This window comes from Stylophora pistillata, chromosome 3 (assembly GCF_964205215.1).
Source record: "Stylophora pistillata chromosome 3, jaStyPist1.2, whole genome shotgun sequence".
Lineage (NCBI taxonomy): Eukaryota > Metazoa > Cnidaria > Anthozoa > Scleractinia > Pocilloporidae > Stylophora > Stylophora pistillata.
The window spans coordinates 27,008,976-27,033,294 of NC_142521.1; the positions used below are offsets into that span (position 1 = coordinate 27,008,976).

The following is a 24,319-nucleotide window of genomic DNA, read 5'->3' on the forward strand; positions in this document are numbered from 1 at the left end:
TTTTGCGGAAACTTAGCTTTAATCATTCTCGCAAACTGTAGGCGAATTAAAAAAGGAGACATATAAGCAATTGTACTCAATTAAACACGTGGCGACTTAACAGTGATAATGAGAGAACTAATAAATGAAAAGTGCCACGGCAAACACAATTATATATACAAATACAGACAAAAGAGCTTGCTCGAAACGAGATAAAGGAAAATTGTGACTAGAAATAGCCGCTAGACAATACGATGGCGGCAAGTAAATAACAGACACACAAAGGCATAAACGTAGGTACTAAAAGTTGGAATCACCTGAAACCATCTGAAACCACCTGAAACCACCTGAAACCACCAATGAAACCACCTGAAACCATTTGAAACCCCCAAGGAAACTATCTGAAATTACCTGAAAATTACATGAAAGCACCTAAAAAATTATGGGTAACATCGGAAAATAAGTGTTAGCAATCGAGTTTATCCACAGGGAGCCCAGCTTACGGATATCATATATAATGTCATACAGTACAGAATAGGCACCACGAACAGGGCTTTTAGGCTTTTCTTCTCAAAATCTCAACTATCTAGTCAATTTACTGAGGCAGTGGAAGTTAAAGCCACCATTCATCAGCTATATTCTGTCATTTGCAGTAAAATACCTTGCAAAAATTCCACATATATTTCACTTTTGCAAAAACAAAGACAGTTAAAGTCTAGGTCACGCTATAAATTCGTCTCTGATTAAAAAGAAACACAATGTTCAAAATTTCCTCAGGAAGTTTGAAAATCTTCAGGCCTTCCTGGGCTTTTTCATATATAATTTGCATGATCCCGTTAAAAAAAACTTCACGTATTTCTTTCGATTTAAAACAGTTTCTTCTTTGCATTCGCGATGGCATGTTGATATTGTCACGCAAGTGCCTTGTCAAGAAATGAATTCGCATATTCCCGTGCAACTCCAAGCCATTTGTAGAGCTAATTGAGTGTGTTTTCAACAAGAACAATGGATTGTTTTGTCACTCTGTACTCGCTTTGGATATTTTTCTGTGCCTTGAATGTCTTGCACAAAATTACAAAGAGAGGGGCTAAGACCGAAATATTCCAAATATACAGGCTACATTTCCCGATGGCTAACTACACGTTGTTGAATGTAATTACTACATATCGAATATCAGTGATTACAACTTTAATCCAAAAAATTATACATGTATCATGTGTTATTAAACATATCATAGTTACATATGTATCAAATAAAAAATCATAAATGTGTCCTAAAAATAATAGAGCCAGAGCACCAACTCCTTTTAACAGATAGGGCAAAATAATTAATTATCTTATATCTGGGCTAATCACTACGTCTTCGTGATAAAGAGTGATATACATTATCAACATCATAATTATCATCACTAATTTGCAAGGCATGTATGCCGTGTGTACAAGGTCTACGATGACATATGAAGTCCTGCTGATAAAAATACTTGGATTTACATAGAACTGGAACAAAAACTGTATTGAGTGCACCGTCGTATTATCTAATTTTCGACATGAAGACCTTTGGCTTGAGGCATTGCTTTTCCGCCATCTGGAAGAAACTGAAGAGTACATGATGGTACAGTAATGGCGGAAAATTCAAATTTCTGGTCGTATTCTTTCAAACACTTTGTTAGAAAATGAAAGTACACATTTCCGGTATATCTCACAACCTTTCCAGACTTATTGGTCCGCTCATGGACTCCCACACTTTTGACTAACACTATGTCAGCCTGATTGAAGGACACTCTACACTGCTCACAACGTTGTATGGCCCTTGGACACGGCTTGTTGTCATTACTGCTTCCCTGAAATTCTATCTGGGTCAAGAAAATTCACAGCAGCATTCTTGTTGTTGGAAGTGCTTTTCTGAACCTACACAAAGACGAAACATTTCAATTAGGAGGAATTGCTCTGGCAGCTTTAAGCATGTCTGCATCTCATCCCATTCACTCCTTTTCCCTGTCTAACAAACACTTATATCAATTAAATTTGTTGCATCTAAAACCACAAAGGTATCGCTGAAAAGCGTGATGGGATGCATTTTCCGTAAGCAAGCTGCCGTGTCTTTATACAGCAATAGCTTTTGAAGGCATTGCAAAAAATACGGTAAGGCAAACTGCTCTCATATGCAAGTCGTTACTGAACGTAAGCGGCATTTTGCTCACAATGAAAACATCCAGAATTCTTTTCGGTCATACCTTTGTGCTTTTTTATGCGACAAATTTAATAGAGATAGATAGCTAGATAATAATCTTTAGACAGGGTGCATTCTCACAGAAGTGGTTTTCAGAACAGCCCTGTATATCCCACCCATCCCACCCCAGGGGAGGACATCCATCACACAGTAATCTCGTGTGTGGGAAATTAATTGAATTAAGTCGTCTATAACCAGAATTCATGACACTTTCTAGCATTGATGAATTAGTGAAAAGAAGTGCAAATTCATGACAAGTACAGAAAAGAATGAAAAGAAAAATGAAAATCTAAATAGCCGAAGGAAAGAAAATGGAAAGTGCGAACATAATGTGCAAGTAATAAAATAAAAAAATAAAAGGTACAGAACAAGCAGATAAATAACAAAATGAAAATAGAAATGAGAAGAATAAATAGGGGAATTAAAGCAAAAACAAAAGAAACCTAAAATAAAGATGAATAAACAAAGAAGAAAAAAAATGAAAAAGAAAATAAGCAAGAAAAACAGAGAAAGGAAAAGAAAAGACCAGACGATAACAGGAAATGAATAACAGTAAAATATTAAAAAAGAATGAAATATGATGTTACCTCCCATTGTTGCTTATCCGTGGCTTTTCTTATTCGTACTGGAGTGACAGTTTTTGGCTGTGCGGCAGATTGTGCAGTGGGGCTTGGCGCTGGAATATGCATGTTGTGAGGGAGCAGCGTCCACTCTATTGGCGAACACCTCGCGTTTGAGAAGGTTGGCCCTTCTAGCTTTGTTCCTGGGTGAACTTTTTAGGCCAGTAGAACTAGGTCTTTTATACATGTTGAAGGATTTAGGCACAAAATTCCTAAATGCAATCAGATGCTGTTACTGTCATTCCGGCCCCCACTTGTTCCAGGTAATGGGATCGACCTTAAACTGGTTGTAACCAGGATCAAGGCGGTATTTGCCCATTCCCCTTAGGGCCCTCTCTTCGACATAAAACTCGTTGGTCTACTTCTCCAGCATAGAAGAAACTTCGGCGACCTCCTTTGGTACTTCATCCTCTCTGAGACGCTTTTTCTGGAACTTATGCTTAAGTTCAAGGCCGTTAGTATAAAACCTTCCATCCAAGCCCAGATCTTCTTGGTCGGAGTGAATTAAACAGCTTTTGAACTGATCTGACCTGTGTTTGATGAACCACGAGTGAAACCCTGGCACTAAGGTTTCCCAAATAGGTCTTCTTCGTCGTCTGAATCTGCAAGGCCATTTTGCTGAAGAATATCTTGCTGACAGCCATAGATATCGGTCAGGATACGTTTCTGTGTCTTTTCCCCAATTGACTTCAGATGTTGTAGGTCGCGTTCTTTAATACACTGTGTGCACCACACATTCTTTGCATCGTGGAAAACATGTCATTCTCCTGTCATTCCCCCAGTTTTTTGCATGCGTGACAATTTTGGTTTCTGTATAAGTAGTTTGCCAGCAAATCTGCGATAGGTCTCACGGTTTTTGCGAAAGTGCCAGAAACTTGGGCCAGGAAATTCTGGGTGTTTATTGGCATTTCTTTTGCTGATAATACATTCATGCTGAAACGAAGTGTCTGTCAGCCACAGCCCGTCAACGAGCTCAAACGTGGTATCCACATGGAGTACGCTGTCACCAAGAACACAGAAACGATAAATGTCATTCATCACGTGACTTGGTACATTTACAGATGTATATTACTCTTTTGTGAAAGTAACGCTGTTAAGTATGGGAACTTTATGTAGACTAGATATCAAACTTTCCGCTTCACTGTACTCTGTTGCCGTGCTTGTATCATGAGATGCTTTGTTATGGTACCTCCTGTTTGCGATCATTTTTGGGTCAGAGATAGTTTGACTAACAGTATTGGTATTCCTGTCAGCCATCTCACTATATATTCTGTTGGTGGACATCCCTTTATCTAGTAGGTTGTCGATGGTACTGAAAACCTCTGGGTCTATACGGAAGTAACTTGAAGATGTGGGCTTCTTTATGTTCCCATGTCTTTGAGCTACAAACTCCTTTTCTCCTTCTATCCCCTTGTAAATAACGAGGTAGTAAGGTTTTAACTCTTTCTCTTTGATTCCCTTCACAGTAGCAATTGTTCGAGTGAATTTTGGGTTCCTTTACTTGCTCTATAGCATCTTGTAAGCTCGAAAACTTCAGTATCTGGTACGTAATCCTGTCAGTACCCTTTGGCTGTCTTAACATTGGCATAACGGGTTCCATTTTCATTGTGGACTATGCGTTATCCATCGGCATTGTACTGAAACAGCCTCTTGGCGTTTCCTTTTGATATGTAGGCACCATTATCATATGCTTCTGCTGATGATATTGGTATCTCGCGCATGTCCAGTGTAAACATTTTGCCCTGTCTAATAGCAGATGGTTTATGTTTTAAAATGAGCTATTCGGGACTTTCCAGTACGATATTCAGGATTGTAGAACTGAAAAAAGGTTCGAATAAGTAAAGATTTGGTAAAACATTTGACAATGAAAAACTGCGATAAAATATTATAAAGCATGACACGACGTTTCGACGTTTCCAGAACGTCATTATCAAGTAAACTAAAATAATAAAATCGAGCATATATATAATGAAGCGGTGAATAAATTACAAAACGTTAAAAGTCAAACAAAGAGTTTAGCCCTAATGGAATCGCTCTGGGTGTTTAAATTGGGCCTTATTGTTCTTATGTACAACATTTCATAAACAAGACAATCCCATTTCGTGCCGCATTTTTTAAGCATTCTAAACTGGCTCTCATTGAGTAAGTCAATGTTCCCATGGGCATCTCTCAGGGCGACCAATGGCAGAGTATCGAATTACGTCGGATATACGACGCGCCACCTGTTTCAACGCATTGCTGATCATCGATACTCTGCCATTGGTCGCCATTGGACTAAACCTCTCAAGCAAGCACGAATACCTACGTACTAGCATACTAACTACAGCTCTCGAGCGAGCATGAATGCCTACGTACTAGCATACTAACTACGACTCTCGAACGAGCAGGAATACCTACGCACTAGTGTACTAACTACAGCTCTAGAGCGAACAGGAATACCTACGTACTAGCGTACTAAGTAAACCTCTTGAACACGCGTGAATACTTGCGTACTAGCGTACTAACTACAACTCTTGTTCTTTTCATGCATGCCGTTTGTGAAAAAAGGAGTATTGATAACCATTGGGGTTTGTGGTTTTGTGGTGTGGACCATATTTTTAATGCGGAAGTGTAGTGGAGAACAACTTGCACTGTGTTTTTTGGTGATCTCAAACTGACGGTTTTCATTGAAATAAACCACTTATGAATTGCATTTTTTCTTTAACTCTTTTAGAAACTATATTTTGGTAAAACGAAAAAAGAAATAAATCCTAATGAATCTTTAATAAACATTGGCTAGCATTTTACTTGACCTCCGGACCTCTACCACATGCACGATCGGCCAAACGAGACCATTTAAATCGTGCAACTTAATGTATATTGCGATGTCAGTCCTTTGAGAATATATTTTGGTTGCTGAGGTGCTAGTTCTCTTTTGTTTGCGGTGTTGCGTACTCAAAACCTTCCATGACTCCCTCTTGTCTACCTGTTGCCAATTCAATAGTAGAAAAAAATACTCTTCTAATCCAGAACCTTCTCATTCCTGTTTTGAAGTAGTAAATACCCTATGGTAATCAACGGCTTTTTTTTTTTTTTTTTTTGAAGATAACACGAGGCCAGAATTACTATTTTGGCCTCTATTTCGCTTTGAACGGAAAAATAGTTAGTATGTTAGTACTTCAGTACTTGGTACAGACAACCTTTCACGGCTTGTTCTGAATTTGCTTAGTACGTTAGTACCTTAGTACTCTGTGCAGACAACACATCACAGCTTGTTCTGAATTTCCTTAGTACGTTAGTACCTTAGTACTCTGTATGACAACTCATCACGGCTTGTTCTGAATTTGCTTAGTACGTTAGTACATTAGTACCTTTGTACTCTGTATGACAACTCATCACGGCTTGTTCTGAATTTGCTTAGTACGTTAGTACGTTAGTACCGTAGTACTCAGTACGGACAACTCACTACGGCTTGTTCTGAATTTGCTTAGTACGTTAGTACCTTAGTACTCGTTAGGACAACTCATCACGGCCTTTTCTGAATTTGCTTAGTACGTTAGTACGTTAATACGTTAATACCGTAGTACTCGGTACAGACAACTCACCACGGCTTGTTCTGAATTTGCTTAGTACGTCAGTACCTTAGTACTCGTTAGGACAACTCATCACGGCTTTTTCTGAATTTGCTTAGTACGTTAGTACCTTAGTACTCTGTATGACAACTCGTCACGGCTTGTTCTGAATTTGCTTAGTACGTTAGTACTGTAGTACTCAGTACGGACAACTCACCACGGCTTGTTCTGAATTTGCTTAGTACGTTAGTACGTTAGTACCTTAGTACTCGTTAGGACAACTCATCACAGCCTTTTCTGAATTTGCTTAGTACGTTAGTACGTTAGTACCTTAGTACTCGGTACTGGCAACTCATCACAGCTTGTTCTGAATTTGCTTAGTACGTTAGTAACTTAGTACTCGGTACGGACAACTCATCACGGCTTGTTCTGAATTTGCTTAGTACGTTAGTACGTTGGTACTCTGTATGACAACTCATCACGGCTTGTTCTGAACTTGCTTAGTACGTTAGTACCGTAGTACTCAGTACGGACAACTCACCACGGCTTGTTCTGAATTTGCTTAGTACGTTGGTACGTTAGTACCTTAGTACTCGTTAGGACAACTCATCACGACCTTTTCTGAATTTGCTTAGTACATTAGTACGTTAGTACCGTAATACTCGGTATGGACAACTTACCACTGCTTGTTCTGAATTTGCTTAGTACGTTAGTACATTAGTACCTTAGTACTCGGTTAGGACAACTCATTACAGCTTTTTCTGAATTTGCTTAGTAGGTTAGTACGTTAGTACGTTAGTACTCGTTAGGACAACTCATCACAGCTTTTTCTGAATTTTCTTAGTCCGTTACTATGTTAGAACATTAGTACGTTAGTACTCGGTACTGGCAACTCATCACAGCTTGTTCTGAATTTGCTTGGTACGTTAGTACCTTAGTACTCGGTACCGACAACTCATCACTGCTTGTTCTGAATTTGCTTAGTAGGTTAGTACCTTAGTACTCGGTACGGATAACTCATCACAGCTTGTTCTGAATTTGCTTAGTACGTTAGTACGTTAGTACTCGGTACAGACAACTCATCACGGCTTCTTCTGAATTTGCTTGATACGATAGTACCTTAGTAGGTTAGTGCGTTAGTACCTTAGTACTTGGTACGGACAACTCATCACGGCTTGTTCTGAATTTGCTTAGTACGTTAGTACCTTAGTACTTGTATGGGCGGCTGTCACCACCAAAAATACAAGGATGTCAAATAGATCAGTAAATACAAAGATGGTTTAAGGATCAGCTGCAGGATAGCATAGCTAATAAAGGAATGGCATGGCCAAATTATAGACAGTCTAGGTTTCCTTCATGAAATAGAACAGCCTAAACATAAATAGTGTAGCCAAATCATAAACGGTCTAGTTGCCCATGTCGAGTTGGAACATGAAATTGTGAAATGGACCAGGTAAATTGCGAATAGTCTAGCGCCCATTTGCAATACAGTACACAAACGTTGTAGCTTTGTGTCAAATGACTTAGGTTAATATGGACTAGTGCAGCGTATGCACAAACGGTGTAGCTTTGGGTGAAATGGCTCAGCATAATGTCGAATGGTACAGCGTACATACAAACAATGTAGCTTTGCGGGAAAAGGCTCGGCCTAATGTGGAATGGTACAGCGTACACACAAATGGTGTAGCGTTGTGCGAAATGACTCAGCGTTATGTCAAATGGTACGGCATAATGTCAAATGATACATCCTACATACAAACAGTGTAGTGTTGCGTGAAATAGCTCAACGTAAAGTCAAATGCTACAACGCCAACATGTCACGCCACAAGCAAGCTCGACGATTTGCCACAACATTGAAATATTTCATGTAATACTGAGCAATCTGATGTTCTGCAAAGCTATTCGACGTAATGCTACACCATTCGTGTGTACGCTGTGCCGTGCGACATAACGCTGAGCCATTTCAAGCAACGCTACACTGTTTGTATGTACGCTGTACAAATCTACATTACGCTATCTCGCTGAAACCACCAAAAATACAAACCGCAAATGGAACAGCGATCTGCTGGGGGCATGACGTCATCGAGTGTGAAGAATGGCGCAAAACCATCACATCAGTGTAGTTGCTGTGTTGAAGAGCCTTCACTTTGCCTTGCCGTAAAGCAGAGCCAATTTGTTAAGTTTCTCCTATTTTTCCCCTGCTGATATGGCTTTTATTTGTTTTCCTTCATGGAAGCTTTTATTAAAATAGCAACAAGACTTGATTCTACCACGGTTTGCCGGCCTCCTGGTTTCCCACAGGTTGCATGCGTTGGTGCCTGAATGTTTAAAGTGTTAAGTAGTGTTGTGATGTGCGAGAAATGTAGAATGCCGAGCTCTCTTTTCTTTTCTGACTCGTGCTCACTTTTCAATGAGAGTTTAACTGCAAATGGTTTTTGAACATTTCAAAAGTACGTGACAAGTTGGATTTTGTGTGGACCATCATGGACGGCATGCTAAGAAAACTGATAGCCTTGATTTGTTTTGACATTTTTCAATCGGAGTGATAACGGAATGCTTTAATTTGTTTTCCTTACAATTAGAGTACTAAGCTAACGGAAGACTGCTTACATTTATTATTTTAAAGAGGTGTACATTATATTTCTTTTTTATTTACTTATTCCTGGGTGCAGTGATAGTAAAAGTAACTTCTATTTTCTCGATCAAACGTAGGTTATAAGCCTGGACCGGAAACAGTTAAAGATTTATTTCACATTCCAAAAGTAGTGTTTGCCAAAGCAATATATTTTCCGAGTTGGTTTTGCGTGCATATATACCTATCTTCCCTGTGCTCTTTTCCATTCCGTAGTCATGACTTATTAAGGAAGGCTAGAGTGGATTTATAATGCACTTAGTTGTAGGTAGTTGTCCAGCTATAGGTTGAGTTTTACCTTTTGATCTGTTACGCAACTTGTTGTATAAAAACTATTGCATAATTTAGACAACTGAGGGGACATATGGCTGTTTTGTCGTTGGTTTCGGTAGAAGTATTTATTTATATCTATATCGATCTTTACATTTCTTTACCTCAACCATTAATTTTTGCAATGATGATGATGATGATTATTATCATTGTTACTGACTGAGTTCGGTACAAACTAGATGTATTGACTAAAGTTGCGTGACTTGTAGCGTTTCCCCTCTTGCATTTATGGCAAAGCGATGAAAAAAACAAAAAAGAAAAAGAGTTAGTGCTTGGGTTACAAGTGCCTCGTCTCCACCTTAAGAATTTTTTCTTCACAGGTATCGTTGCTTGTTGTCCTTCAGTACTGTTAAGAGTCATGGACTTTCGTCAACATTTATTAGATTCCCAAAATGAAATAGTTGAACGCATACAAGTAGGCAGAAATCGTGGAGGTGATTTAGAAAATACTGTTTTAAGACTAGAGGTTCTTTACGAGGCAGCGTTAGTCAATGGGGACATTCCTTTGGAAGCGGTTGACTTAATCAATCAAGCTCGTCCACATCTGAACGTAAACTTGAATCAACAAGAGCCTTTTCAAGGGTATGAAGCACCAGCAGTGAGTGAGGCTGGATGCCGAGGAATACCTAAGTTTGCGATTTCTGAGCAGCAGCTGCTATTTTTCAGAGGTAAGGAAGACCAATTCGTTTTGCATTTTCAAGTTGAAAATTTGGAACAAAAAAAAATAGCACCATTTGAAAATATCGTTAAATGCTCCATATGAAGTGATTGCATTTTTTTGAGCTGTTAGGCTTCATCAAACCACTTTTTGTGGTTATCCATAATATATTTAGTGAGCTCCCCTTTTTAAGGTTTCATTCAATTTCAGTGTAAACTATCTACTCTTAAAGGACTATGTTTTCTTTAATGAACACTAGTTATCTTTGTTAGAGAACAACTTCATGTAGAAAGACATGGCTCTAATGCTTGGAGTTAGCAAGCGAACTATTGAAAACCGAATGGCCCAATATGAGTTGACGAACAAGTCTTGCTACAGTCAAATTTAGACGATTTCCCGGACTCTTTAATCCAGCATATTATGACAAATTTCCCTAGATCGGGTAAGTAAGTATTCATTATAGAATCTTTTGAGGCTGTCGCCGCTCATGTTCGTTTAACAAATAAAGATTCTTTACCCTTAGCCTAATTATGAATAATTTAAGAACCAGTTAATAATTACAGAACAATTTATTCCCCTGGAACTAGACATGATGAGGGTCTAAAAGGGGAAATTTTCTCCTTTGTCTTTATTTCTTTCAGATTGCTAAAATGAATTAAAGCTTGCCTAACGATACACGTTATTGACTGAACAATTCAAGAAACGTAGACATAATCACACATAGCAAATGTGAACATGTTTTTTTTAGTATAGACGTACACTTTTTAAAAGACCGTTTTTGAAAATCCTGTATGCTCTTCTCTTCCAGTAGATTCATGCAAAACGTAATCAACTTACAGGCAAGAGCGTTTAAGCCCGCTGCGGTGTTTACACAAAATTTTTCATATTAGAAACACAATTTGTACCCTCTAAACAGAAAATTCAAGAAAGCACTGACAAGTGGCATTCACTTCACTACTGTGTCACAGGTGCTTGAAGTTAAAACCCGCCCTACTTTTCTTGATAGGTTGTAAAACTATCGAGGGTTACCTTGTTTCCCAAGGAGTACGCGTCCAGGGTGGAGACTAAGGAGTGCCATAAAAGAGAGTCGATCTCATAGGCAGGAGGCTAAGGTCTATGAATACCATTCGTAGACGTGTGTATAGCGAACATTCCCCACTGGCCCTTTGGTATATGGACGGGAATCACAAACTGATATGGTAGCTGTCACCTATCATTGTTTAGATTACATAATTGTTCAAAGTGGTTATAATTCAGGTCTCAATAACTTTGGACCATTTCTTTTAACAACAACCTTCTTTCCCCCCCCGCCCCCCCCCCCCTTTTTCGAGTTCTGAACATATCGTTTTGGTTTAGGACTCTATTCCTTCTCTCCTTAGCATCAGTTTATTGTAAATGAAGGGGGCTGGATTGCCTCGTTTCCGATCTCAGACTCATTCCCCTCTACTCCTTCTTTTTTTTTTATAATAAAAGTCCCCTGAGGCTCTCTGGGTTTCGAAACAAGTCTAGGGAAACCGTTGTCACTCTCAAATTGAAAACGAGTCAAATAAAGTCAAATAAACCAATTTTATTTTTTAACAATATGAAAAAAGCACGTGTAGGAATAGTCTTTTTTTTTTAACAGTAACAAATGTTTTTAACCTTCTTTCATCCGTTTTTCCCTCGGCTTTTTTTTTTACAATTCTTCTTCCTCTTCCTCTTCTTGGATAACGCTTTCTCCACCATTCCTTCTTCCATTCATCCTTCTCCTCCTCCTCCTTCTCAATCTTCGTATACCATGCCTTCTGGCGGTTATTCTGCATAACCATACCAAACACCCAAGCTGTATATAAGCCGAATTCCGATCCGTTCGTCCTGTTACCATTAGCTCGTTTATGAGCAGCAATAGGTGGTTGCAAAAGGTAAGAATAATAAGCTCTACATACTCGCTTGTCAAAGCACTCCATGGTAGTCTTTCATTTCGGCCCTCGTCCCATAAGTTTGCTAAAATTCTGAGCCTCTGCATCGTTGTATCATCCCTCCACGCCATAAAATCTAATATCTGCAGTAGCTCAGGGTAATTCCGTTGTGTTGCCATCTTCGGTTCGAGTGAATTAAAAAAAGTGACGCCAAAATACACCCAGGTTTTTATCCCTTGGGATATCTGTGCCTCGATACCACGGGACGCCTCGGCCATCGCATCCCAAAAGTCAGAATTGCCATATCTGTAACCAATCTTACATGATTCCAGATGTTTGTAACTTCGTTATCTCCACTCCATCTCGCGTGAGAAATAGCAAATAGCAGCATATCTGTCAAACCTGAAGTAAGTTGTCTCACCCTTTCCATGACTAAATCACGAGTGACAACTTTAGTGTCGGATGAATTTTGCATTTCGACTTTTTTGTTTGAATAGAAGTTCATTTGTATTGTTTCGGAGATGAAAAAAAAAAGAACTCCCACAAGAATGTTGAATAGATGAAATTATTTCCTAATTCCATTTTACACTACGTGCCTACTTGATCTTTTTACAATGCAATTGTTAATTTACTCGCGCGCAAAAATTGATTCATGTTGGTTGTCTTATTGTTTTTTCTTTCTAAAATGTAGCGAGACAATAGAAGGACCCTTGTCGAACTGTGTCAATGAGTTGGTGCTCGTTTCACTTATTTGAATTTCAGTCACATCGAATGTGTAATTCCTTAACGGAATGTATTGAATCTTTGGTGGTGCATAAAAATAGCTCCCCTGTAATTGAGGTTGATACAGGACTTGTAGTAACAAATGGGTTCTTTGTGATCCTATAGTGACCAGATCTCCTATAGAGGAATACACATGAAGGGTTCTGGATTCCAATGTCCCTCGTTTATAAGCAGACCGCTTTGTATTTATAAACGTCCACACGAGTTCATGAAGATAAAATTTAATCATCTCCCCATTTTCTTCCATACTCCAATATCTCTTTGCTACATTCTGGTCTGATCTGGATTCAACCCACACGTTACCGCGTTTTCTAAATGCTAGATTCTCTGCATTTTTTACCATGACGACATTAAACCACGCTTTTGGCTGTACCCATCCCAATAACATGCACGACTCTTTACGAAGCTCAAAGTACACGTTATCGCAAACATTGCTGTTAAAAAGGGTATCTGGAACGATCTTTTCCACGGATACCGTACAGGTTTCTAGCACGTCGTCAAGAGACACATCGAATTGAAGGTTGGGAAATTTTCCCGTAGGCATTTCATTTGCAAACACACCTGCTCTTCCCAATTCTAAAATAAACTGTTCACGTTCCATTTTGAATAAGGCATTGAGAAGATCGTGAGGTGTGTGTAGGGGTTTGTCTTTGATATCACTGAGATGTACGTAAGTGGTGATGACATCAAGCTGTTGCGTGAGAACCAGGTACACTCGGCGTTTGGTCATGTGTATTTTATCTAGGGGCATCTGGGGTGTTATGGAGGTATTTCTTCAATCAAGATTCGTGTGGCAGTGAAATACTCGACATACCCACTTCCCAGTCTTAATCTAGTACCACGAGAGACGAAAGACGGTTTTTCCATGAATTGGAGCTATTTTCTGGGAAATACTTGATACTGACATCGTTACTTGAAAGGGTTAATTAAAAGGAATCCATCACGCGTCTTCATTAAAGACACACACAAAATGAACCCTTTTCAACACACTTTTATTTCTTTATATATTACATTACTCTCACTTACCATCTTGATTTCCACTTTGGTTTTCAAATTGTTTTAAATATTCTTATAGGTTCACACTCTTAAAGTCCAAAATGCTACTGATTCTTCATGTGACTTTGTCGGATTAAACACCTCATATGGTTTATCTTTACGCATTTTCCAGAGAAGATCTTCATACTCCTGTTCTTTCTTTTCCTGTTCTAACCGCAGCCGCGCTCGCACTGATTCCATGTCGTGTGAAGCCTCAAATGATATTTAGTCTGAAAGTTCAGCCTCTTCATCCCATTCAAGACTGTGAAATATGTGCTCCACGTAATTAGAAATAGATTTCATGATTTCGTTTCTGTGACGTTGAAATGTGTCGTCGTATGTAAATTTTTCGTTTGGATATGTTTCCTCTGAATCTCTAACCACTTTATCAAAATTATGCGGTTTCATATAAGCGCGAGCGTGATGCATCATTCTCCTTAAAGAATCCTCATCGGCGAACGAAATAATATCCAAAATACTTTCAATCTCCACCACAGATACTTTTGGATTGTCCACAATGTAATTCTGTTTTTCTACTGTAGTCATGGACATCCTTCCTGTCTGAAAGTTTACGCTCCAATACCACTTTTGTAGATTCCAACATGGCTTTAAATATCTCGTTTCTCTTTTCAACTATGTCACGGGTTTCGTAGTCCGATAGCGGATCTTCGGCATCTTGAAGGTACAAATCTACTCTGTTTACAATTCGCTGTGATGTATCGGCGTCTGCAAATCTACCAATTCTTTCCAAGCTATCGTTCATGACACTGAGAGCAGGCTTGGGAAGAATCATAATTTCACTAAAAAATTACGACCTCTTGAGGGTACAACATTAACACTCACGGGAATGTTTTCAGTGTCTGCTCTCCAAGATCTCCTGAATGAAACTGAGAGTAAGCTCGGGATGTATCAGCATTTAACTAAAAAAATCTGACGCAGCAGAAGGCTGGGTTCTTTTCCAGAGGGCAGTGGAAGAGAAGAAGAAAGGAAGAATTCATCAAAAAAAAATAAAAAATAAATACATAAAATAGATTTTCAACCTATATCAAACTTTAAAATGACCACTTTTCTCTCATACGCATGCGTAAAGTTTTTGAGCATGCACAGACACTTTTTTGCCTTCACCTCCCACATGGATGACACACTTTTGACGGTTTCATATATGTACTCAAAGACACTCTTACTCTATTAAACTACTCACTGATCACAAGTTCGGCTCATCAAGTAAAATTGGCACTACTTCGGATCACTACGACCTAGGCTTGACCGAGTCCATTTTTAATTTATTCACACCAAAGGATATATTTCGTGATGCTTACATGAATGGGGGACGTTGTAGACTTCCTAAACTACTCAAGACACGGGAGCGACCCGTTTTGGTATAGGAATGAATATCGAATTTATAGATTTCGTGTGGGCATAGGTCTGATAATATACTTCTTTGGGATACGAATTGGGAAGCTCTTTACAACACTCCATGGGAACATAAATAACTACACACAATTCATTGCAAACAAGTTTATTACAAAAATTGAACTCATTAATACATGCTGGTTTATTAAAGAAACATTGTCTCACTCCTTGTTATTTGCCTCTTCTTTATCCTCTGTGAAGTTCACCTTCTTAATTTTCTCCTCTAAACGACTTTCTACGATAACGGGCACCAACTTGTGTAAGCTCTTCGTGACTTCGCTTTTTGCCTCCCTGTACTTATGATGGTCATAGTACGGTTCCTCTGGCTTGAATACGAACTTGTCTTTGATGGAGTTTAGGATCGTAGTCTCCTCTAGGATTTCATGGCCCATAAGCATGTCGCACATGACATCTACCAATATCTAGATCTCTTCCTGTTTTACTATGACTTTCTTTGTGGACTTTTGGAGGCCATTCTTGTGGTTCTTCTTCTAAAGCTTCAAACAGTGAGAGAGCACGAAACATGGTTTGAGTCCCTTTCATATATACACCTTCAGCCAATCACGAATCCGTTTTAGTAACACGTGTGGTAAATCGTATACATATGAATAGTATCCAAAATGTGATACTCATGTGATACATGATACTTTTAACCCTCGTGACTACATGCTTTTTCCTTTGTTTCTTCCTCTTGCGTCTTAATTTGGTGTTCGTTGACCCTGACATGATCACGGGTTGAACGATGAAATGATGGCTTGGTGATACCTTCTCTCTATGAATTCCTTCTGTGGTAATTTTCTAATTTCAGTCTTTTTCTTTAAGAGATTTGGTATGTTTTTTCTCTTGCTTCTTAATCTTACATTTAAGGTTGTTCAGTCTCTTTTTATTCTTGGAACCCGACATGTGAACCCTAAAGTGTGAAAGTTGCAAAGTCCAATTCCGGTTGACGACTATACGCTTTTTCAGGCTGCAGTTTCTTTTTCAACTTTTTGATGCAACACTTTAAATGTTTCCTTCCTCGCTTGACCATGTACACCAGTCTTTAATAAAGCAATGCAACTCTGCTGTTTTTTAAACCACTCTGGAGAATATTTGTCCCATGTCAATGTCACCATTTCACTCATTACATCTGAATGGCTTAACATGGGATTACGAAACGATGCAAACACTTCTGTCACATCATCCACGAAAAAATTATTACACCTTAAGCGCTCTCCCAACTGTTCAAATGCATCCCGATGTTTGAACATGTAAAGCGGCATGTGGCCTCATTGGATTTGGCCATGCGTTGACTTCTCTACCTGTCTTGTCAACTAATTTATCGCAGGCATTCATGAATCTATACTTGGAGACTGAGTCATCCATCTCGAGTACTGGTAATTTCTTCTCGAGCACAGCTTGTAAATACCGCAGAAAATAATACACCTCCATGTAATGACGTGATGTAGAAATGATGTCGTGACATCTCTTTTGACATAAGGGGTAGTTGAAATATCCCAAAGTACTGCGTATGACTTCTCGGGGTCCACACACTTTTTTAGGCGCACACAAATCCAATAGATACTTGTTCTGGTACAGTAGTTCACAATCGTTCAATATTCTCACGTCGCTCATGATGCATTTACTTCACCATCCTCGCTATGAATGATGAGAAACTGTCTATCACTCAACTTTTTTAGGGAATATCCATCGGTCGTTCGTTGACGAGACACCGTAACGGGAATTGACATCTCTGACAATGTCTCCTAGAATAAGGTGTATAATGCCAAGAAGATGTGCATTAAAACCATATTTCTGCCGGTTTATAAGCGATTCCTTTACTCCAACTGAGGTGTCTAGGCATCATTCAATTTTAAGTGAAGCAATCTTTTCCGTAATTTCTTGTATCCACTTTGTCAAATATACTTTTCTCAATTCTCTTATTTCTACTGTGTGCCACGCTTCTTTCTCTATCTCATCAAACAATAGACACCAATCGCATTGACTGCATTCGCATGACAAGTCTTTTTTGGAAGGTATCGCTAAAATGAAACAAGGGAGTACGAAACGAAAGATTTATATACGCTATGTTTTATGAGTGCTTGTCAATCAAAGTGACATTTTTACCTTTATGTATAACCTCTTCTTACATTTCTACATTCATTTCAAACACCTTGTCATCTGAAAAACAACTGTTCCTAGCTCATTTGGACGAAGAGATCGAACAGAACCCCCAGTGGGCCGGAGCCATCCTTGACGAATTATTTGCTTTTGTAAAAGAAAAAGCTACCTCGCAAGATCTTTGTGAAATACGCAGACAAGTCACAAAATACATTGACGAGATTGAGACCTATGATTCCAACGTGGGAGAACATTCTACTTTCCATCAATTGTACAGAAACATGATGACAGCTTTTCTAGCTTATGTCACGTATTTACAAATCAAATACCGCGTTGTGTGACAATAAAATTTGTTATATGCAAATATTGAAGTTAATCCCCCCGCCATCTTGGATTCTTTTGTTTTAAGAAAACCGTTAAGGTTTAAAAACCCCAACCCTAATAACCCCTGTACACCTACACAAAATTTAACCCTGACCCTAACCCCAACCCTCATAACCCTAATAACCCCATAACCCTAACCCTAACCCTAACCCTAACCCTACCCTACCTGAATAAATTATCCACTCGGCCGAAACAGTCGGACCCAGACCCTGTGGTTATGACCATTTAGGCGCCCTAAACTACTCTCATAGTTGTTTTTTTCTAGGTTGAAAAAGTATTTCATTGGCTTTTCTCCTTGTTCGAACCATTTTGTCTTGGATCTAAATATAGCCTCTTTCCCCCCAGTGTCATGTATCCTTTTTAATTTATCCTTAGCGGCTTCATAATTCTTCAAAGTTTCCTGATCGAAAGCATCATTGTTACAAATTTTTTGGTTCAGTTCTTGTAGTTCTTCTTGAAGAGCTCTTTCTTCGTTTCTTAACTTATAGCTTTTCTCTTTCTAGTACTTAATCGTTTTTGCGCGTAGCTCCGCCAGTAAGTAACGCGAACTACACAACGAATACGCTTTATTTATACACGGCGAAACAAGATGGAAGATACACAATGGAGAGAAAACAGTCAGGCGTCACTCGTATGAGCGCGCGCTTAAAACTAAACAAACACCGCAGGACAACCTGCTGGCGCAACGTCTTTTTCGTTCCTTAATGAGAACAAACTATAATAACAATGGCTCAGGAACTCTGCAAAAGTATAAATGCTGAAGGTGGTAGGACCCTAATACATGATATAGTCTTTCAAGTACGATGGCGGTTTACGGGGCGGCTGGGGCCGTGGAGGGGCTGGTTGCGCATGGCTTTCGTCAGGGTTAGAGTAGGACACATCGGGTTCGACCGGGGCTCTGGGAACTTCAGTTTCCTTAGGATCGGACAGGGTTTCTCCACCATCGCCTTCAGGGAGTGGGATGGAGTTGTCCAGGGATTCAAGGTTGGCATCGAACGGATGAGTGATGTCCAACGGTGGTTGAGGGGGGTCGGGAACGGACGCTTGTTCATCATGGACTTCATCATCTGCTTGATTTACGCAAGAAGAGGGGGAGTTGACTTGTGTGGGGACGACGTAGCATTCGGACAGCTTGACCTTGTAAGAAGAAGCTCTCAACTGACAGCCGGAGACCTTCTTGACAAAACACCATGGGTCGTTTATCTCTGTAACGAGGTAGCGGTTTCGGGCATGGAGCTTGTTCCGATCTGACACTAGATAGACCAGATCGCCAACTTTGATCTGGGGTTCGGGTGGTGCGAGGCCTCTGGGATTCTTGGCAATGCTCACTGGATGAGTGGTTGTTCAGACGCTGTTTGTACTTAGCAAGTATAGTGTTGTAATCTGCTACGGGAAGCTGGTTACCGGTGAATTGGCTTCTTTGAGTCCACAGCTCGCGTGAAGAAAGTCCCTGACGACGTAGACGAGCGTTGAGGCGAGCAACAGCAATAGCTAGGCTCACTTGATCGATAGGACCACCACCAGGTTCCTGCTTTAGTAGTTCGTCCTCGAGCTCTTGTACTGCCCTTTCTGCAACAGGGTTCTTGTTTTGTTTTTGATGCGGCCAATGTCAAGCCAAACGTTTAGGTGTTTGAGGCCGTCGTTGTTGCTTAACGAGACAAAGGCAGGGGCGGGGTCGACACGGATAATGGCACGTGGGCCATCCATGGGGTGCAAATCTACAACTAGACACGTTAGGGCGTTCCGCAATGTGTCCTATTTCTCGTCTGCAATGAGGCAAGCAGCGGTGTAAGACGTGGCACACTCTCTAAGAACGAGGATTAACTGACGCTCATGTTTGATGACGTCGGCAGCGAAAGCAATCCCGATAACATCTGGGGGATCCTCTAACGTCTGGCTGAAGAGAGTGCTTGGAAACTTATGTAGTGAGGCGCACGTGTGGCAGGATGATGAAACACGTGTCAAGGCAGGGCCCATGTCTAGGGTGTAAAAGTGGCGTTGCACGACTATTTGAAGTTGGTTCCGAGATGGGCGGTTGAGACGCACATGAAGGGCGGTTAGCAGGCCGTCGAAAACAGATCTGGGTCGACTATGGCCTCGGAAGTGGCGGCAAAGGGATGCTCACGTTTCACGACGAGGAGGCCGTCCCGAGAAATGGAGGCGACATTCAGGTACCTCTTGACGTCTTTGAGGTTGGTGAGTTTTTTGGAGGGTCGGGTGCCTTGTTTTAAGTGTGCATGCACGCGTCGTAGGTCGGGGCAGCCATTTTGGACTTCCCGCCATGTGGAGCAGGTAGTGTAGGGGAGAGGCTTGTTGTTATCAATTATGTCTTGCACGGTCACATCACGGACAACAGAGTCTTGGGTCGTACTGATGAAAGAGCATATTTGACAGTTTGGTTCCGAGCAATCTGGGGCGTTTTGACTGGCAAAGTCTGATGGGAGGTTTGCAGAACCTGCTAGGTGTTGCAGGGTGACTTGAAAGCGGCTAACTGTAGTAAGGAACGATGTTACTCTTGGGCTGGCAGAAAACTCCCCTCTGCAGAGTTTTTCCACGGCTTGAACACACGGTTTGCTGTCGGTTAGTACGTGTGCGCGATTTCTAGATTGGGTGATGTAGGGGCTGAAGTGCTTGACAGCTGCTGCAATGCTTAACGCCTCGACTTCGCACGGTAACCATTGAAACTGATGCTTGCGAAGTTTGGCGCTGAAGAAACCTGCAAGGTGTAGGCCATTCTCGCGAGTGATGTATAATGTAGCACCGAGACCACGTTGTTTGACGGACCCGTCCGTGACAATCCACAATGTATCAGTGGGGCGCGGGAGTGTGATGGGTCTTGACCCTGACAAAGCTTGTTGTGCAGAACGAAAGACCTTGGTCAGGTTTTCGTCCAAGCTAAGGGAGTCTGGCAATTGCATTCCCGGGATCGCGCTTTCCAGAGGGTCGATTATTGAGGAACAGTCAGGTAGAACTCGCCCTAGGACCTTGTAGGAACCAATGAATCAATGCATGTCCTTAACAGTTGTAGAGAGAGGGCATGAAGACAGGATAGAGATACGATCAGGACTGGCAGATAGGGTTCCTTGTGACCATACCCATCTGAGGACTGTCATTGAGTTAGGGCAAATGACGGTCTTTGAGGGGGAGAGCCGCAAATTACATCTGTCGAGTTGGTCGAGGACGCGGGTCCAGATAAGTAAGAGCTCTTCGGGTGAAGAGGAGCCACAGTATAGGTCGTCGGCTATTTTAGCGACGTGTCCCTCCTGTATGAAGTGGCCGAGGACGTGGCACATCATCTCCTCCAGTGCAGTTTCAGAGCCGGGCATACCCATAGCTGATTGGCAATAGACATGTATACCCCGGAAAGGGGTAGCGATACCGCAGTATTTGCGAGATTCTTTAGCCAGTGGAATCTGATAGAATGCTCGGCTAAGGTCGGTTTTGATTATGAACTTCCAAGGAGCAATAGTACGCAGGGTAGAGTCTACGTCTGGCATCAATGAAGGTTGGGGTTTGCTGTACCGACCGACGTTGGCAAAGGCGGTAACGAGGCGATGGCCACCGAAGGGCTTCTTAACCAGAAATGAGGGATTCAAGTACTCTACGTGGACGTCGACCTCCTCGGGTTTGGAGAAAACGTGATCTTTTTCAAGCTCGTCGAACTTTTCCTGTAGCTCGATCAACTTATCACTGGGGTACAAAGGGAGATGAACTTTGCGTTGAGGGGGTTCCACGGGGCCCATGTTCACGTGGGCTTCGATGGAACCTGCGGCGCCATTGTAGCCAGGTAGGTCCGGACCAAATACACGGTCATGCTTGAGGAAGGCTTGTTGGAACTGATCACGAATTGTGTCTTCAAGAATGTTGTTGGGGTCTAGCTGAACGCCGTGGGAGTATGGAGTGTTGACCTTTGGCTGCGAGGGGGGAGAAGGGACTTGGGAAGGATTGATAACTGGAACATCTTGAGTAGTGTGGCGGGCGAAGCAGATGTGTTCGTGGCGTCTAATGGCCTGTGGTTCGTCGGTGTCGTTCGTCATGCGGGCTTTACCGTCTATGGTGACTACCAGTTGTGGTTGGAGCCAGGAGGTGGGGGTAGGCTCTACGGCAATTGTGGATTCAGCTCGTAGCTCTGGAGGTACTGTGACTTCGACAAAATCACTGGGCCAGGCGACGGTGGCGGGGGCCGTGACCGAAGGACGTAGGAGGATGTTTGTCTCACGGAATAGGATTGGTGGCTCTTGACTGGAGCTTCGGGGAGGTACTTGGTTGTTTCCTGCCCATGGATTGTTACTTCTTGAGTTGCGGGACGTATGGTGATGTCATTGGCAATGAGGAACGGAATACCTGCTAGGATGTCGACATCTAGATCCTCTATGACGAGCGCTTCGAGTGTTAACTTCATCTTGGTGCGTGACAGTGTAATGTGGACTTCACCGATAACATTCAAGGGGGTCGTCCCATCAGCCAATAGGGCTTTTTGGTTGGACTTGACGATGTTGAGGTTGAGCTTGCGTGCGAGGCTTGCCTTAATCATGCTTGTCTCAGCGCCAGTGTCAAGGGTCAGACGCACGGGGTGCTGCATGTAGAAAGCACCGAGTGAGGGTGAATAGTTGGAACTGATCCTACGGGAGACGGCCCGTGCTGACGGCCCATGCTCACATTCGTCGTCATCGAGCTCAAGGGCGAAGACACCGAGGTCGTAAGGTGGCTCTTTATCCTCAGCGTTGAACGTGGCACGTGATTTGGACATGAAGAGGCAGTCTTCGCATGGAAGATATGGGCATGTGCTAAGATAGTGACGAGTGTTATGACGACGAGCTTCTTTGCATAGCAGACACACCATGGGACGTCTAGTGACCACTGAGTTACGTGGGCTGGGTAGACGATAGGGTGGCCGTTGAAGGGGTCTTGGACTAGATGTAGATGTTGATGTGGAAGCCCGTAATATTTTGGAGTCAGCGGCGGACCGTATCTCTTCTAGGAGTGAGTCGAGAGCCTGTGATGTCTCCGGTTTCAGTGATGCTAGAGTCCTGGAGCGCAGTTCCGTACCATAATGTTGTTGCACGAGGGTTGGTAGGTCGGAATGAACGAGGCGAAGCCAAGTTAGGATCACTAGGTTTTCAAGGGATGGGGACAACTCTTCATCGGAGGTCACGGTTTCACCATAATGGGTGATGGGGCCATTGGCGACTAGGAGGTTATCCTCTACAAAAGACATGAGTCGCTGAAACAAATCTTCAGGTCGTTCATTGGGTTTGAGTTTTATGTTGTTGAAGTCGATAAAGTGGGCGCCAGTGGACTGAAAGCCATAATGCATCCTAATCATTTGCCATATTCCGTTCACCGAAGTCACAGATTTCACGATTGAGTTTCTTGATATAACAGGACAATAGTTGGCTATTTGGCCTAGCATCAGGTCGACATGGGCAGCCTTTTGGTATGCTGTTCGTCGTCATGGTAGAGGAACATTTTCGCCGTGGTTTTGTAGACCTCTTGTGGGGTTTGCAGAAGTTTTCTTTTGCCAAGAGACACCATCGCTTAAGAAGGAAGCAAAATTAGCGTCGAGGGACAGGATATATTGAAGATTCTGTTGCGAGGCTTCAAATGAAGTAATTGTTTCTGATTTGGTGAGAGACCATTGCTTTGGTGCACGTGTAGTTGCCATTCTTGCAGGCTATGTATGATTATCTCGAAGGAGAACACTGTACTTAGCTCTTTTTCCGGTCGTAGCGAAGGCCGGCTCGTTGTTGGACCTTTGCCAGTAGTTCGATGACTTAGTGTTGAAAGTGTAGGTGGGTTTTTGAACCGCTGCCACCACGCCAGTAAGTAACGCGAACTACACAACGAATACGCTTTATTTATACACGGCGAAACAAGATGGAAGATACACAATGGACAGAAAACAGTCAGGCGTCACTCGTATGGGCGCGCGCATAAAACTAAAGAAACACCGCAGTACAACCTGCTGGCGCTCCATCTTTATTAATTCCCATAGAAGTTGTCTATGTGTAGTTTCGCTGCATTTAACTAAAATCTGCGGATAATAGAACTCAATGAGCTCTCTGTAATTCTCATCCTCCAGTAAGGTGTTGTTGAATTTCCATAATCCCGGGCCTCTTGCAAATTTATTTTTAATCTCGATGTTAAGGAATATTGATTTATGGTCGGGTGCTATTGATGTACGAATTTCTGTGTCCTTGATGCAGCAAGAGAGAGGACGAGAAATTTTGTTTATCCACGTGAAAGTTAAACTGATTGGTAGTTTTGTAGAGGTGAAAATTCAACAGAGAGACCATGTCTGGGACTTAGTTTACTGAAAAAATCGCTTAACAGAGTGTCATATAATAGAGGACTATAGATTATTGGAATGCCAATCTAAGACTTGGAACCGTTGTGAAAATTGTGGAGCTGTGCTAACCAGCCAAGGTCTGGCTTGAAGGTTGTTTTAGTGTGGGGTGAACAACCCCTACCTCAGTACCTTATAGTAACAAATGGCAAACAACAACTCAATTAAGTAACAGATATTTATGATTTGAGTAGTACCTACTCACAAATAATTAAAAACTAGTTGAGGCGGATAGGTATAGTTAAGTTAGGCTTATTAGAAGGGCTGTTTAGCGCTAAACATATTTACTTACAAGGATTTCAAATTAGCAGCAGTTCAGATTACAAGAAATAGTAAATTAAAATAGTTGATAATTATTTCA

At 41.5% G+C, this 24,319-nt stretch overlaps 2 pseudogenes; both read right to left on the bottom strand.

Moving 5' to 3' along the window:
* Nucleotides 1–2,808: 2,808 nt before the first annotated feature.
* LOC148735376 (uncharacterized) lies at nucleotides 2,809–5,143 on the bottom strand (annotated as a pseudogene).
* Nucleotides 5,144–18,386: 13,243 nt separating this feature from the next.
* On the bottom strand, nucleotides 18,387–23,909 carry LOC148735377 (uncharacterized; annotated as a pseudogene).
* Between the last annotated feature and the right edge of the window lie 410 nt (nucleotides 23,910–24,319).